This window comes from Neovison vison, chromosome 2 (assembly GCF_020171115.1).
Source record: "Neovison vison isolate M4711 chromosome 2, ASM_NN_V1, whole genome shotgun sequence".
In the NCBI taxonomy this organism is placed as follows: domain Eukaryota; kingdom Metazoa; phylum Chordata; class Mammalia; order Carnivora; family Mustelidae; genus Neogale; species Neogale vison.
In genome coordinates, this window is record NC_058092.1 from 232914159 (window position 1) to 232930903 (window position 16745).

Genomic DNA, 16745 nt, shown 5'->3' on the forward strand with positions numbered 1-16745 from the left:
TAGCCAGCGAATAACCCTACCCTGCCTTTTGTCCATGCTGCGGGAAATGGGTCTTGAATTATTCACGTCATGAGGACACAGAGCTTAAAGAATGGGTCCTATGTGTGAAACACAACCACCCTGACGTGAAAACAGGCGGCCGTGCTCAGACAGGCTCTCAGCACATCAGCAGCCCCCCATGAAACACTGGGGTGGGGGAGGGTGAAGGGAGATGCTGGTCTCAATCAGCGATCAGCTAATTATAGCCCACAGGCCAAATCCAGCCCCCTTCCCGCTTGTGAATAAAGCTCTATTGGAACATCAACTTGGGTATTGGCTGCGGCTGCTTGGACACGACCACAGAAAGGGGCCACGGGAATTGTGTGTCCTGTGTGTCCTGCAAAGCCTCCAATCTTCACTGTCTGGTCCTTTACAGAAAAATGTGCTGATCCTTGGTTTAAATCAAGTCAAACAAGTTTCTTTCCTGCAGGACTTCTTAGGAGCCTTTGGAGTATTATTTTTGGATGATGTGAATCTCCACACAAAGGATTTCATTAGAATGACAAAGCTCTCCTCCCTGGACGTCTGTCTTCCCTGGACGGAGCCGCACTGGCCACACAGGCCCTGCTATGGTCTGAGCAGGTCTTCCGGGGATGAGGGGAGGGCTTGGCCGATGAGTTACCCCAGTCTGGGTAATGAGGAAGAAGGTCCTGAGGTTCCCGACTGCATAGTCATTCATTCATCCTGCTGTCGCTAACCACGATCTCAAGGACACCTCAGTCTCTGTTCCCCCGGACTTCAGCCCCACTCTGGGAAGCCCGCAGGAAAATGCAGCCCAAGTCAAGAGAGGTAAGGCCGCCCATTTGGAAAATGACCACAAGCAGAGCCCAGCAGGAAGAAGTTTAGAGCTCAGGGTCAGCCTTTCTGCCCAGGGCGGTGGGCAGAAACATTCTGAACGAAACATTCACCGAGAGCGCCCTGCACACAGGAGTCAACAAACAAGCAGCAGACTGAGATACCAGCTCTGTACCCCTGCACGGCTTGCCCCCCACCCTCAGCCCCTCTGTCCTGCCTCTCCCGGCCCTGGGGCACCGAGCAGAAAAAGATGAGGCCAGTGGGAGCCGCTCCTCCTTCCTTCAGATCCAGCCCACAGCATCGCATCCCCTCCCTGCTACACGCCGAAGATGCCCGTGTCCCAGCTCCAGACAAGGACAGCATCGCGGGACACCCACTGGTACCCACAACACCTTCACCAGGGTGTGTGACGGCTTGCCCTGCTCTCCTCAAGAAGCTGACGTTAAGCAACTGGCCCAGAGTCACCCGGCCAGGAAGTGGCAAGGGGAGGGGTTTCAATCCAGACTCTTGACCTCTCTTAACCTCTTCCTGGGGGGAACAGATGACGCTCAGCATGTGGGCTGTGAGCGGTCCTCCAAGCCCGTTGCTGAATCATTTCCTCCAGCTGACCCCACTGTACCCAACGTTAGAGCCCCAGGAAGGGCCCTGCTGGCCCTGGCAAGTGTGGGCCTCCCGGGGATACTCGTAGGTAGGGCTGAGGCCCTCCAGGGAGGCACTGATAACAGCCTGTCTCAGTCTCCGTGGCCTGGCATGGAGCCTGGCACATAGTAGGTGCTCGGCCAACTGCTGCCGAATGAACATACAGTGCGTGGCTGTTTGTGAGTCAGTGAAATACTCCAGGGTAACCAGCTTTCCTCTCTAATCTGTGTTAAAAAGCAAAATGAAGCTCTCCTCGTATTTGCAAGCTCACAATCCATCTCGAAATAGAATTATGCTCCCCTACATTCCCCACCGTGTCTGGCTCCAAAGAACTTAGATGATTGCCGACTTCAGCTTCGAGATGAACGTGTCAGATTCTGACAGCCAGAACCAGAGGAGCATCGAAGACGTTCAAAAATACGGCAGCCAACCAGACAGCTCTGCCAGTCCGCAGGGAAGACGCCGAGACAGGCCGCAGAGGCTCTCGTCGTCCAGACCCGTGAAGCTTGAGCAGCTCACCTGCTGCTCGGCTTCCCAGGAGGGGCTCGTTCTTTCCGGGAGCCCCAGAAGTGATGCAATAAATCTCCTGATTATTGGTGGTTCTGCTACTCCGGGTGTGGGCTTCTGGGCCGCGGATTAAATGACTCATTCAAGATGATCACAGGGCACCTCGGTGGCTCAGTGGGTTAAAGCCGCTGCCTCCCGCTCAGGTCATGATCCCAGAGTCCTGAGATCGAGTTCCGCATCGGGCTCTCTGTTCAGCAGGGAGCCTGCTTCCCCCTCCCTCTCTGCCTGTCTCTCTACCTACTTGTGATCTCTGTCTGTCAAATAAATTAAATCTTAAAAAAAAAAAAAATGATCACACTACCTTGGTCAGGAAATAGGAACAAAGAAAGAGGAATGAAGTTCAAGTGCTACCCAGAGGCACGGCGGCCCACCCTGGATGGGGTTGTTCTGAGAAACTGCTGGGGCATGAGCAGGACAGGGAGGTGGTTGGGAAACAGGGGTGAGCAAGTCTGCGCTGGCCTTCAGGGCTAAGGAGAAGCTGGGAGAGGGCAGTGGACATTAGACCAGGGGCAGGCTGTAATGGGAGTTGACCCCTTGCTAGTCTGGCTGGGGGCAGGGGCCTCTGTGACCTGCCTGCTACTCACCGCCCGGATGCCCATGGTACCCACCACCCGCTGCTTATACCTGTCTCCCTCCTAGTGTACAGGCAGGAACTGAGTCTGAATTCTAATTCATCCCAGAACCTGGTCCGGAGGAGATGCTCAGAGAAGGCTTTGATTGGAATAATTATTGGTTTGGGATTGGAAGGCTCTGTCTTCAGGAGGCCCCTGGTGCAAAACCAGAAGGTTGACATATGAGGCTTACGGATTGGCTCTACCCTTAGAGCAAGAGGGCCTGGCTTTGAGTTCCATTTCCACCGCGTGCTGACTATGACCTTGAGGAAGTCGCTTACGCTCCCTGACTTGTAAGTGGGAATAATAATAAAACCAACGTGGGGCGCCCAGGTGGCTCGGTCGGTGAGGCCTCCAACTCTCGATTTTGTCTCGGGTCATGATCTCAGGGTCGTGAGACTGAGCCCCACCTGGACTCAGAGGAGAGCCCGGCCACCAGCCCTACAGAGAGTTCTCCAAACCCAGAATTCTAGGAAGCAGGTAAACAGCTGGTATCATGGTTCTTTTAAAACACATATAATTAATGTCTCCGGAGCGAAGACAAGTATGTGTTCCCAGTAATCCTGCACCATCTGTCATCTCTCAACTTGCCCACCCCTCCGGAGCTGGCTGGGACTCTGGGTTCCATTCTCTGCGTTCCACTCCTCTCCCAGCTCTGCAGTCAGGGCATCCGGGCTGGTCCCATGGGGTTCGTGCTCCCGAACAAGGTTTCCAGGCACCTGCCGATAGCGTTTCTAATACTGGCACGTCTCCTCCCCAGTGCAACCCTGGGAGAGCAGGTGCCGTGATCACACTCTTCTTGCAGATGAGGAAACCAGGCATGGAGAAGTGAAGGGATGTGCCCAAGGCTAAGCCAGGCCTTACCTGACTTCTCTCCAAATGGCCAGGCTGCTGACCCGACGGCAAAGTGGGGGCCGGCCAAGCCGTGGCCACAAGAGCTGAATCCACGTCCATCTGTAGAGCCTCTCGGCCGCCCCTCAGCTTCCCCTCAGCGATCATGTCATCCTCCCTGAGAAGTGGGGGGTCCATGTCTCCCTAGAAAATGGGGCCCAGTGGCCAGGACAGAGAAAGGTTCCAGAGATTAGGAGGGAAAAAGTAGCAAGAGGACATGCCCCACCCCCCACCTCAGGGTGCCAGAGTTAGCAAACACGAACCAACACAAGATGCCTGGTGAAATTTCCATTTTAGATAAACAACAAATAAATCTTTAAGTATGGTGCATGCTGTATTTCCCAGTCCATCTGAAATGCAGCTTTAAGCTGGTGTCCTTTTTCTCTCGAGTAGCCCTACCCCTCATGCCCCAATACTCCCAAAAGCCCTAGTGGGGAGAGTTGGGTGTGGGGTTTGGTGCCCAAACTCACACCCCACTCTTGGTCCTGGTCACTGAATATAACCGCCTAGAACGACCTCCATGATCATGAATGGTATCATCTGATTGAGAAGGTGTCTTAGATTTGGAGCAGGCTGTCCTGGGGGGATGGCAGCCCCCATTCCCGGCTGTGCAAACCAGCCGGGTCCCCCAATGTCCAAGCCCCCGCTTCCTTCCCTGCAGCTTGGGGCTGATGAACCTGCCCTTCCTGATCTCAGAACCACTGGGAGAATCGACCCCACGCTACAACTAGAAGTGCTCCAGTAAGGTGAGGGGCTGTCGACTCCTACTGTGTTGTGATATATTCATGCCATATTGATAGTAATAAATGAGCAGGTTGAATTCATTGCATGACTCAGAGTCCCGTCTGGACCTAGCTTTCTCTACGAGCCTGGTTTTCTGCATGAACACAGAGTTAATGCAAACTTCGTGCTCTGGAGGTGGTTAAAAAAGAAGCCATAGCAAATTTGATGTCAGTTCCTAATTCCATTTGAAATGACTTGGGCAATAAATAAACCGCTCTCTGTGATTCTTTTAAATCAGCATATTTCAGAAGCAAAGTGACATCTTGGAATCGACTGTCCTCTCCATCTCCCTCTGCTGACCCAGGTGTGTCCGCTGTGAAGTGACACCGAGGCCTGGCTCAGAGCCGGGCTACCGGATTCTGCAACCACAAAGACTACCTGCTGCCCGCGGCCTAGGCCCCGAGAGTGGCAGGCCGTCAACCCTAGCACGAGGTCGGTGGAAGTCTTTGCTTTAGTCAGCTCCTCGGCAGTCCCGGGGCACCCAAGGAGGCCCTCATGGTGCTGAGTTTATGAATCTGTCCAGACGGTCCCCTAGGGGGACGGGGAGGCTTCTGGCAGAGATGCCAGCTGAGGCAGGATTCCGGGATTGGAATGTGGATCAAAGGCCCAGCTCTTCGGCCTGGAGTATTGTCCAGGGGTCCTTCCTGGGGAGCAGGCCACCGCTGGCTTCGTGAGTCAGCCGGGCTAAGCATCGCGCTCTGGAGTCCAACAGCCCAGATCAGCCTCCCCGAGATCAGGAAAGGTTAAGGAGCTCCTGAGCTCCGCTGGACCCCCGCTGGCACACCCGGACGGTGGGGATGACAGGGGTTTGCACACCGAAGCCATCATGAGAATGACACAGTGCTCACCAACCATCACCATGCAAAGCACGGAGCACAGAACTCAGCTTAGCACGTCGGGACACCTGGGGGAGTTTGGAGAAGCTGCACACATGCACACACACACACACGTGTACACACTCTGACACCCGCAGCCACATATGCACACACGACACTGAGAATCGGACATGCATGCACACACGCGACCTACACCCATGCACAGACACTGACCCACAGAATACACATAAACATATACACACACCGACACACATACATATGTAGACACACTCACTCTCACGCACTCACACACACAACACACCCCTGAGAGGCAAAGCCGGGCTTGGATCTGCTGGTTGGATGTGCTCCATGAGCGGCTGCACCCAGCTCTCGGTCCCAGTCCACGTGGACGCCAGCCCCCTCTCTGACCCCCCCACTCTATCCCCAGACACCACCCCAAGGTAAGCCGTAGGGTCAGGTGAGGATTTTACTTTGTATCTTTCTTGGTAATAAAAAGAAAGCTGAGAAATTTAAGGTCTTGGTTTTTAGGCCCTTTCAAAAGGGCCTTGGGTCAAAAGGCTGGATGGAGAGGTTAGCGGCTGGTCCTGGGTCTGGTCTCCTTCCCAGCACACAGCCCCGTCTGGCTCCTACCTTCTCTGAGCAGAACCTACCTGGAAAGTTTCCCCAAAGCTCTCTGGCTGGCCCTTAAACACCACTAGCAACCAGAAGACCTTTCCACCCTGGGTCTGGTTGGGCTTCAGTCACAGGAACCACAGAGACCATGGGAACCATGGGGACCTCAGAGACCATGGGAACCGTGGCACCACAGGAACCACAGGGACAATGGAAGCTATGGGAACCATGGAGACCAGAGGGGCCACAGAGACCATAAGACCACGGAGACTATGGAGACAACAGGGAGCACAGAGACCATGGGAGCCATGGGAACTACAGAGGCCACAGGCACCAAAGGAACCACAAGGACCATGGGAACCGTGGGAACCAGCCACATAGGAGCTGCTGCCTCACTTGTCTGAATTTGGGCCACCCTTCCAGGTATCAGAATGCCATGGATGGGACAGTGCATTACTTCGGGAGCTAGGGCCTGGTTCTCTTAGGACACTCCCCTCTGGAGCCCTGAGTATCCATTGAGAAAAATCTGACTCCCCTGCAGCTGCCATGCTGGAAAAGCCCAGGCCATGGAAGAGGCCACGTGTCCATGATGACATGTTTTGCTCCATCCAACGGAAGCAGTTGAGGTCCCAGATAACTTAAGCATCACCTGCCAGACATATAAGTGAAGATGCCTTCTAGATGATTCTACACTTCAGCCTTGAGTCTTCACAGCTGAGGCTCCAGATGCTATGGAGCAGAGACAAGCTCTCCCGCCTGGACTCCTGGCCTGCAGAATCCAGTCCATAGAGGAAAGCAAATGACCATTGCTATGGTCACTGGAAGAGATGGACCCTGGGACTTGCGACCAGCCAGATACAAGGGTGAGGAAGAAGGGAGAGTGAGAGATACCCCCATGCCTCTAACTCACTTCGGACCTGTGGGATCAGATGTGCCTGTGGGCCACTGGCTGGAGGTGCCCAAAGGGTATGGGAGCTCCGTGGTGGCCCATGTCCCTCCCCAAATCATCAAGTTAGATGAGCACACCTCTGCCCCGTCTTCAAAAAGCTCTGCATGCCCCCTTGACAGTTTGCAGCAGCTCCTCATTAAAATATTGTCCTCACACTTCAAGGGGAAGGGGATATCAATGCCACCTCTCCCTGGGAAGAACATTATAGAACTCGCAGACACATTTCAAACCCACCCAACCCCTCGGGAGTGTCTCCAGAAAGCCTGTTCTCCTTCACCCTCTGGCTACTACTTTGGCCTGGGGCCTCCCTAACTCTCATCGAGGCTTTTGAAACAAATTCCTTGTTGGTCTCCCCATCTCCAGCCTTCCCTCCAAGTCTTCCATCACCAACAACGATGTTCACAACACAAACAGGTCCAATCACTTCCTACTTCCTACTTACCGGGACTCCTCAGGCAGAAGCTCACGAGTCTGGCTTGCAGGATGCTCTCTTCCCACCTGCTCAACCTCCCTGATGCCGCCCTAGTCCCACTGCATCTCAAGTCCTCCACTCTCCTTCCTGTTCTGCTGCCTTTGCACATGCTGGTTTCTCCACCTGCAAATGTCCCATCTTCTTCTAGACTATCCTAGCAAACTCCTATTCCTCCTTCAAAACCCAGCTCCAATCTCCCAGGCTCTGTGATACCATCCTCGGCCCATCTGTGAATGTAAAATAGGAGCAGACTGGGGCGCCCAGGTGGTTCAGGCGATTGACAACCAACTTGTGGTTTCAGATCAGGTCATCATCTTGCACTCAGGGGATCAAACCCCACATCGGGCTCTGTGCACAGCACAGTCTGTTTGAGTTTCTCTCCCCCTCTCCCTCTCACTCATGCTCCCTCTCTCAAATAAATAAATAAATAAATTTTTAAAAAATAAAATAAAATTGGAGGAGACCAGTGGCTCTCAGTCTTGGCTGCACATTGGAACTTTCTGGGGAGCTTTAGCATGCATCGGTGGCTGGGTGACACCCCCAGATGTTCTGATTCAGCAGACTGGTTGCAGCCATGGCATGGGAACTTTTAAATCGTTCCAGGAGAGATTCTAATGTGCAGCAAAGTTTAGGAAATACCGGTAGCAACCAAGGGTTCCAAATATGGCTGCACAGGAAATTCACATGGGGAGTCTCACAAGACAGCTTTCTCCCAGATCCCCACCTCAACTCTTTCAAATCAGAAGCTATAGGTCTAAGGCCCAGACAGTGGCTTGGACCCTTTTTAAACCTCCCCAATCCAGATGGTGTTAACTCACAGCCAGGGTGAGAAAACACCAGGATACTACTCATTCTCACTCAAAACCATGACGTAGGAAGCATGCTCAAACCCGTAGTCTAACTTCTGATTTGTAGAAGATGATCTTTATTCTAGAAGTGAACAAGGTCACAAGCCTGTTGGGTTTTTATAGAACATATCACAAGGCACTTTACAATTCTAAAACCAATAAAGAAATGCAAAATATGAATAATTTAAGTATCAATTTCCTACACATAATAGATCCTCAATAAATATTCATTGAATGAGTTAATAAGTCAATCAATCAATACAGGTGCAGTTTTAGAGGTGCCCAAAATACCTCTACATCTCCCTTATAGAATATGAGATCCCTGAGGACAAGCCTGGGGAACCCCCAGCCCCCAAGCAAGGACATTTGATGAAGGAAACAATGAATTGACTTGCAAAACAAAAGGGCTCTGAGAGCTTTTAGCTATCTCGGTACTTCCTAGGTGTGTGATGAATTTCTAAGAGAACAGGGAAATGCTAATATGTCATTTTTGTTGAAAGGATGACAATGTAGCAATTTAATTATAGAAAAATCAGCTTGCCCAGGGTAATGCGCTTTTTTGGAGGCCTAGGGAGAAGCCCAGACATGGCTTTCCAACTCAACAGGAAGCCACAGACTCACAGCCAAGCCCCAGCCATGCATGCACAGGCGGATTGAGTACCTAGCACGGCCTCATGCACTGCCCACCACGAGGTGGTGGCTCAGCCTTTCTTAAGCAGTGGGGATGTGACCTCTAATCCATGACCAGTGGAGGGTGGATGATGGAACCATGGCCTGGGCCTCACCCCGGTCTTGTGATCTTGGGTTTTGGCCCCTTGATTGCAAGAATATTCCTTCCCCAGGGCACCCCACCAGCCCAGCGATAAAGAGCAATGGCTCCGGGGTCAGACAGCCAGAGTTCTAGGGCCTGACCCACCACTAGCTGTGTAACTAAGGCAAACCACTGAACCTTTCTGAGCCCCAGTATCCCCACCTATAGGATGACATCACCACAGTACTCTCCTGGAAGGTCATTAAGAGATGAAAATGGAATGATTCCTGCAGAGCTTCATAGAAAAGGGCTTGGGGTTTGACACATGACGGTGAAGAGGCCGTGGTAAGCCTTGCTTTTTGCACCTGTAAAATGGGACTGATTACAATTCATCATAAAACCATTGCAATGTGCCAATGCCAAGAAGGACCAGTCATGGGAACTGGCTTACAATGAGCCCTCCCTATTAGCTGCCAGCATTAATTTTGCTTTTCTAAGATCATGGTTTTTAATAGCTGCCAGTTATAAGGATAAGGAGCTGATGCTTCTTCCAACAAGGGTGTGGTCACAGTTCATGTGCTGACAACCTCCCAGAGGCTTGGGAAGAGCTCTCCTCCTACCACCACAGGCCCCACCAGGAGTCTGCTGCAACTGTGTTCTAGCGAGTAGAGAAGCATGCGGTCTAAGAGAGACAGGGCAGAGAGGGGAGCTGCCCATACAGTCACCTCAGCCCAAGGCTGGAGGGAAGAACCAATTCAGGTCCCCATGTAAATAATGCACTGATTTCCCCACATATAACCCGAGGCAACCAAACACCAACAAAAGCCTCCTTGCTCCGATCCCCAGAGGAAAAGTGAGACTCCATGGGTGACCTTCTTCTGGAACCATCCCAGCTACTGCCTTTTCCTCCATACTTCCGGAGCAATGTGTAGAGCTGGTGGGAACCTGGGACAGGAACAAGATGCTGAGTCAGAGGGATAGAGAGGGACAAGATGCTGAGTCAGAGGGATAGAGAGGGACAAGATGCTGAGTCAGAGGGACAGAGGCTGGACCAGCTCCAACCCCAGTTGCTCACAAGACTCCTTCCCAAATGCACATGTGAGTCCTGGTCCAGATGAGAGAAAGGAAGTCAGGACATTCTTTAACAAAGAGAAACCCTGTGGCACCCGCCACCATCCCATTCGTACTCAGACGGCAATGTCCTTGAACAAAGGTCAGCAGACCACCTTCTCCCACTCTGCTATAGGGACAAAAATCAGGCTTCATCCCCAGCCAGGGATGCTGCTGTCCAGCAAATCACAACTTTCAAGAAGTCCCCCAGGCAGCCACGTGGCCTCCCAGAGTATAACCAGAGAGGAGAAAGGTTGGTAGCATGTTAGAAGGCGTGGGTTTCATCCGAGCTAAGTGTGGCTCTCCGTGACCCTGAGGGCTTACCCTCTCTTGCCTGTGGAATGTGGGTAAAGGCCATTCATTCAAACTGCTTTTTCACCGCCCTGGGTACATTGGATGCAGGGAGATCAAAACGTGCCCTCACTCTGCAAATTCTGGAGTTCTGGGCAGGAGCTGGTGATCATCCCCCACCTCTCTGGTGCTGGGGCACCCCAGGCAGAGGAGCATAAACTTCAATCTGGGCTCCCGGGAGCAGTAACTCGGAGCAACTTTCTGCAAATGTGAAATTTCTGCGATAGCTCTTCTTTGATCTTCTGGGTTCCTGCTGACTTTATGTTTAATTCATCATATCTTAGTTTGTTTTAATAAAATGCTGTTTTAAACTAGTTACCATCTGCTAGATTGATGCATCCGGTAAATTGGTGCTCTAGAAAGTTGACTGGGAAGTCAGTCCCTCGGTGCTGCCAGCAAAGCCTGCTCCTGGCCGCGAGAGGTGGAACGCTCACACGCCTCCCAGCAGGCAGGTACCAGGGCTCCTCCAAGCCCAGGTGGATCTGGGGTGCATTTTGGTGAAACCTTCTGAATGGCTTCTCACCCGGATTAATACGGAAACCTGGCCACTCGGCCTGGCCCGAGGGAAGCAGCTTTGTGAGACTCATCTGGACAGGGAGTGAGGGGACGATCAAGTCCAGCCGCCATTCTCCAAAAAAAGAAACTGAGTCTGCCAGAACTATGCCATTTCTGCCTCCCCATGGTGATCCCATTAAGCGTGAGTCACAGCCTTGCTGGGAGCCCAAGAGGGGCTGGTCTTGTATGAGGTGACAGGAAAGGGAGGCTGGCCTCAGATTGTGAGGAGGACTCCCCCATCCACGTGCCAGGTGGTGACAAAAGCCCCCTTCTGGGAAGAAGTCCCAGGGGCTCAGTTTCTCAGAATATCTGCCTGCGTACACCTGTCTCTTGCCCCTCAAGAGCTTAGATCCAGGAGTCAGATGAGCCTGGGTTCAGATGCCAGCATGTGGCCATTGGCTTGGCCAGGGGGTTCTCTGGGAGGAGCCCTGAGAAATGACCAGCTCCCTGAATCAGACCCTGTGGCACCACTAGGTAAGCACCTCAGAGACCCGCAGGCAGCCCACTTGTCACCAAAGGGGGGGGGGGGTCTTCTCCGCAACAAGAGGGAATCATAACCTCTAAGAAGCTGCTACCAGATCTCCTTTTTTGGAACCCCATCAAGACAGCCATGTGTAGCCTCATGAGCAGTGGGGCCAGCGCCCCTCCCACTAGGGCAGGGCCTTAGGCAGACAGCCACACATGGGCCCGTGAGCAGGAGGCACCTTTGGCTTCCCAGGGCAAGAGTCAATCCCAGATAGGGACTGCCAAGAAGCCAGAGTTGGCAGGGACCTCAGGATCATTCAGGTCAATATCACTATTACACTTGGACGTTAAGATGTCACATTTATTAATTTGTCCTAAACCAACACAAACCTGTCCTAGAACCCTCACTCAAAAGGAGGGGAAGTGATCCAATGTGTTGGGTGGTCAAACAAGACCTCCAGGAAATTCACAGGGGGGGTCTTGGGTCTTCGGGCCACAGCAGCCCTTCTTGGGGCCTGTGGCCCACCCCTGTGGTTGTGTGAAGGTGGAGACATGCCATGGAGACACGCCGTGCCTGAGCATGGGGTCCCTGGACATCCGTGATGCAGCTCTGAGATCTTTCCCCCACCACAGCTTCCCCAGGAGATGTGTGAGAAGGGGAACAGGTTTCTGCTATTTATAAACCCTGACCTAGGTGGGTCCATGTCTACCTTCAGAACCGCACCACTGTGGGACACCCAGTCCCACCGCTCCTGACTTCCTGGCTTTCAAAACACATACCCGGGTTCTGTTTCTCTGTGTCCAGCATCTTCTACTCCGGGCCCTGCAGCCCAAAAGCTGTTTACAAACCCCTGCTTGGCTGCCTTATAGATCTGGAGGCAGGAAAACCCAGGACTGAGGAGGAAGCGCCATCTCAATCGTTAGCCTGGCACATACATGCATGGAGAAAGTTCTAGAAGGATATATGCTGAACAGGGGTGGGGCCAGGGCGGGGCTACAGGGCATTCTCTATCAGTACCTTGAAAATACTTTTGAGTTCTTTAAGCGGTTTATTAGTAGTCATCATGTATTACTCTCACTCAGTTTTCATAAAGAAAGAAAATGAATGGTGCTGTTTCTTACCAAAAGGAGCCTGAGGTCATCAGACAGAGGCCAAGGGATCAGGTGTGTTCTCCCCTGCAGGTGGGAGAACGGAGACGCGGTGACCATGGTCTGATGGTCCAGGGCTCCTGGCTGAGCCGCTTGGCAGATAGAGATGCAGGCAAGCTGCAGCGGTTCTCAGAGCTTTGCTTTCTTCCTCTGCAGGGTAGAAAGTAATTGTCTCTGCCTCCAGGTTGCCATGGAGATGAGTGGGCCCCTGCAAGTATCATGCTTGGTGCAACACGGTGGGCTTATCACCATCATCTTCATCATCATCGAGGTGGATCCTGTCCCCAGATTCCTCAGAGACCACCGTCTGCTCCGGGGTTGCCCCCAAATAACTCCGAGATCTTGACAGGCTTCTCATCCTCTCTGTCTCCATTCCCTACCCCCCACCAAGGACTGTCTTTATGATTGCAAGGCCCCTTGTTCAACACGAAAATGTGGGATGTTTGTGCAAAAAACAGGAGGAAAGTGCCATTAAAATTGCTAAAATACCAAACATGCTTCTTTCTTCCACGATACCCTCCATCTCCCCTTGTCATGGTGTTTTTATTTGCTATTTAATGCCATTCTAACGACACCATTCAACACTGCATTGTGCAGTGGCAGTTTTAAATGCAAATATAAGACCATTTAACTCATATGTGGAATCATCAAAATCACACACTTCATTTTTTGCAGTTTGTACGCAAAAGTATTTTCGTCCTTTCCAGAGCAGTAGAAACACGGCATTAACTCGACATTTTTTACGTCGCTCCTTGACATTCCACCCACACGCTGTGCCTTTGCCCTCCTGCTGAGTGAGGAGGGACTGGAGGAAAGGAAACCCTGGGTGCCTGTGTGTCTACTCCCTTCTGTGCCCTCACTTTCCCAGTAAGCGACTAGCTGACACAGGGAAGTAACCTGAGTAAGAATAAGACAGTGTTTCTCGGTCATTCATGTTCCCCAGAACCTTACCCTTCTTTCTGCATTCCAAGCAAGTTCTGGTTCAAATGCAAAGTGTGGCCTTTTGGAGGCATCCATGCCCTTGCTCAGGTGTCCTTGAATGTAACACACACATATTGTACTCACTCTGAGTCTCGCAGAGCTGCTGTACCTCTGGGGACCCACTGGAGTTTTGTGCTCATGGAGCTTCGAGAACACTGTATGCAGGTAGGACAGCAAGGAACAATTGACACATGAGTCAATGGACCTCTTCCACTCCTGCATGGGCTCCAAGATCCCATCAGAGTTCACTTGCAAAACACAAGTTCAAAGACAAGATTATTAAAATTTCAAGATGGCAGCAGAAGAGCGTTAAGTCAAGCTTGGGCCCTTCTGAGCCCACCTCTACTATAAAATGGACACAATATGCCCCTGGCTTGCCTACCTAGTGACTTGGCAGGGGGCGGTGGGGAGGGGGTACCATGTGCAAGCAAGATGCTGTAAATGCTGGTGAGCCATGACTCCCAGGAGAGAAGAGGCCTGCACCCTGAGTGCAGCAGGCACCAGACAGGACAGCCAGTGGGGCAGGGACAGCAGGGAGATGGCCTGATTCCAGATGAGCTGGAGTGACACAAAATCCATTTCTGTTCAGGGTCAGAACTACGCTCAATAAGCCAGCAAGCTCAGGGTCACACATTTCTCTGCGTAGCCATGAGGCTCTAAAATGGACACATGGGTCTGCCATCCAGCTCCGTAGGATGGGGTGGTCAAGGCCAGCTGGGCTGCTCAGAGCTTCTGCCCACAGAAGGTGGGTTTTGCCAAGTGTGCTGGGACCACCGGCCGTCCCGTGTCTGCAGATCTTGGAACTGGCAGTCAACGATGGTTGTCTTGGGTGACGGCTTTTCTACTCTGCTGTTCTTCCCTTGGTCACCCATTTCCTGTGAATAAGCCCATCCCCACCCATCAGGGCTCAGCCAAGGTGTGAGGGCACAGAGGAAAGCCTTTCCCCATGTCTCCTGAAGGTGCTGGCATTAGTCACACTCCTGTCTCAGAAGGTGATTTCACACTGTCCTCTTCTCACCAGGAAGCAGACAGGCCCTGTGGACACAGGAACAGCGAGGGACTTGGGTCACACAGCACAGGGAGTCCGGGCTGTTCTGTGGCTCTGTCCAGCTTACCTGACAAGACAGAAAGAGAACCAGACTGAGATCCAGGGGGTCCCAGTTTCTCCACCCACAGCCATGGGACCTGGGTCTGTCAGTAACACAGAGATAAGCCACGTAACACTTGGTATATTTCCTCCACTGTAAGCTGGGCCACAGGGCACTGCACAAATCCTCACAGCTACCTGCGAGGTGGCAGCCCAATCCTACTTCATGTGGACATGCCTGAGGCTTAGAAAAATCACGTAACAAGAATGTTCCTGTCCCAGCTTTATACATGAGGAAACTGGCTTGAGGTCACTCAGCAGAGCTGAGGTCATGCCCAAGTCTGGGCAGCGCCCAAGTCCACGCTCCAACTCAGATGTAAGTGCCAGGAACAAATGAGCTCACAGATGTGACGGGGCATCGTAACCTTTACTGCAGGACGAGGCAGGCGACTACTGTTCATTTAAACACGGAGGGTGTCTCGTGGGCCACTGTCATGAAGAAAGGGACAGTGTTGGGTGCGAGTCCAGCCTGTCCACCACCTCCAGTGCCCCTCAGAGCCCGGCCCAGACTGAGACATGAGAGACATTCAGTCAGCATGATGAATGAATGAATGAATGAATAAATGAGCAAGCAGAGACCCAGACTCCATGCTCTCCTTCTTCCTTCCCAGCCCCCAAGGGGGCAGTGCTCGGACCGCACTCCTACCTCTCCCCTTATTTCTGGAGGTTGGTTTTTCCCCGTATCCTCCCCATGCCTCACTTCAGCCTCTCCATGTGCCGGAGACATCCCCCAATCCCAGTGCAGCTCTCTCCGATCCCAGCATGCATGTCTCCATTCCTGTGATGACCCTTCTGTCAATTTCATGCCTCCCTCTCCCTCCACCCCACGAGTCTTCTCCGTCCTCCCATCCCCACATTCTCAAGCGTCCATGTTCTTGTCGCTCACAATGCCATACCCTTGGCTTCACAAGAGTCTTAATTCCAGCGCAGGCATTATACCCCCAGCTCCTCATCTGATGATGTTGAACCCTCCCTATATCAGAGGGAGGTGGGGTGTGGATGAGTGCTGGGTCTGACCTGGCCTGACCACTCCTGGCCTATTTACACCAAAGTAAAAGCAAGAGGTCAAAGAGCTCCCAGGGCCACTCCCACTCTGAGGAGAAGATTCTGGGGGAAATGCTAGCATTGACTGGAAATTCTAGGTGGGGGGTGGTTATATATATATATATGAAGAAAATATATAAATTATATGAATAATAGACTCACATTCCCAAGTTCTATAAGGAATATATACATATTCAGATATTCAGATTGGTGGAACCAACTGTCCAAGCAGAAATCCCAGCAAAGTGATGCTGCCTTCATGAATCTCACTAAATGCAAATGTGCATCACCTCATTCTCCTTCATAAATATGGACCACTGTGGCATCTGGGTGACTCAGTCAGTTGAGTGTCAGACTCGTAATTTCAGCTCAGGTCATGATCTCAGTGTTGTAAGATCAAGGCCTGCAGTGGGCTCCCGCTTCATGGGGAATCTGCTTCTCTCCCTCTCCTTTTGCCCCTCCCCCTTCTCTCTCTCTCTCTCTCTCTCTCAAATAAATAAATATTAAATAAATACGGACCACCAAACAAGGCACTGAAGGATACCAATAGCATAAAAGGTTAGAACCAAGATGAACAAAGCAACAAAATTCAAAGAACAGAAAGGAATTCTTAAAAAAGTAGTGTCCTTAGTGGAATTCAGGAAGGTATGTTTTCCTTAAAAGAGAACAGGCTATGCTTAAAATGGAACAAACATGGAACAAGAATGAGTTCTTTTAAGTGTTAATGCTAAAATAAAAATTCCGTAGGAAAAAAGTTAAAGCTCAGGAGATCTCTCAGAATATAATCAAGAAGACAGAAGAAAATATGAGGGAAAATACGAAACATACATGATTAGTCTAAGAAGACTTGTATCCATTTACTAAGAATTCTAAACAAAAGTAAAATACAGTGAGTGAAAAAAGACCTACCCCCAGACACATTCTCCTGAAAACTAGAACTCTAAGTGTAAGACAAAGGTTGTAAAAGCCTCTAGACAGGGATGCCTGGGTGGCTCAGTTGGTTAAGCAGCTGCCTTTGGCTCAGGTCATGATCCCAGCGTCCTGGGATCGAGTCCCACATCGTCCCACATCGGGCTCCTTGCTCAGCAGGGAGCCTGCTTCTCCCTCTGCCTCTGCCTGCCATTCTGTCTGCCTGTGCTCGCTCTCTCCC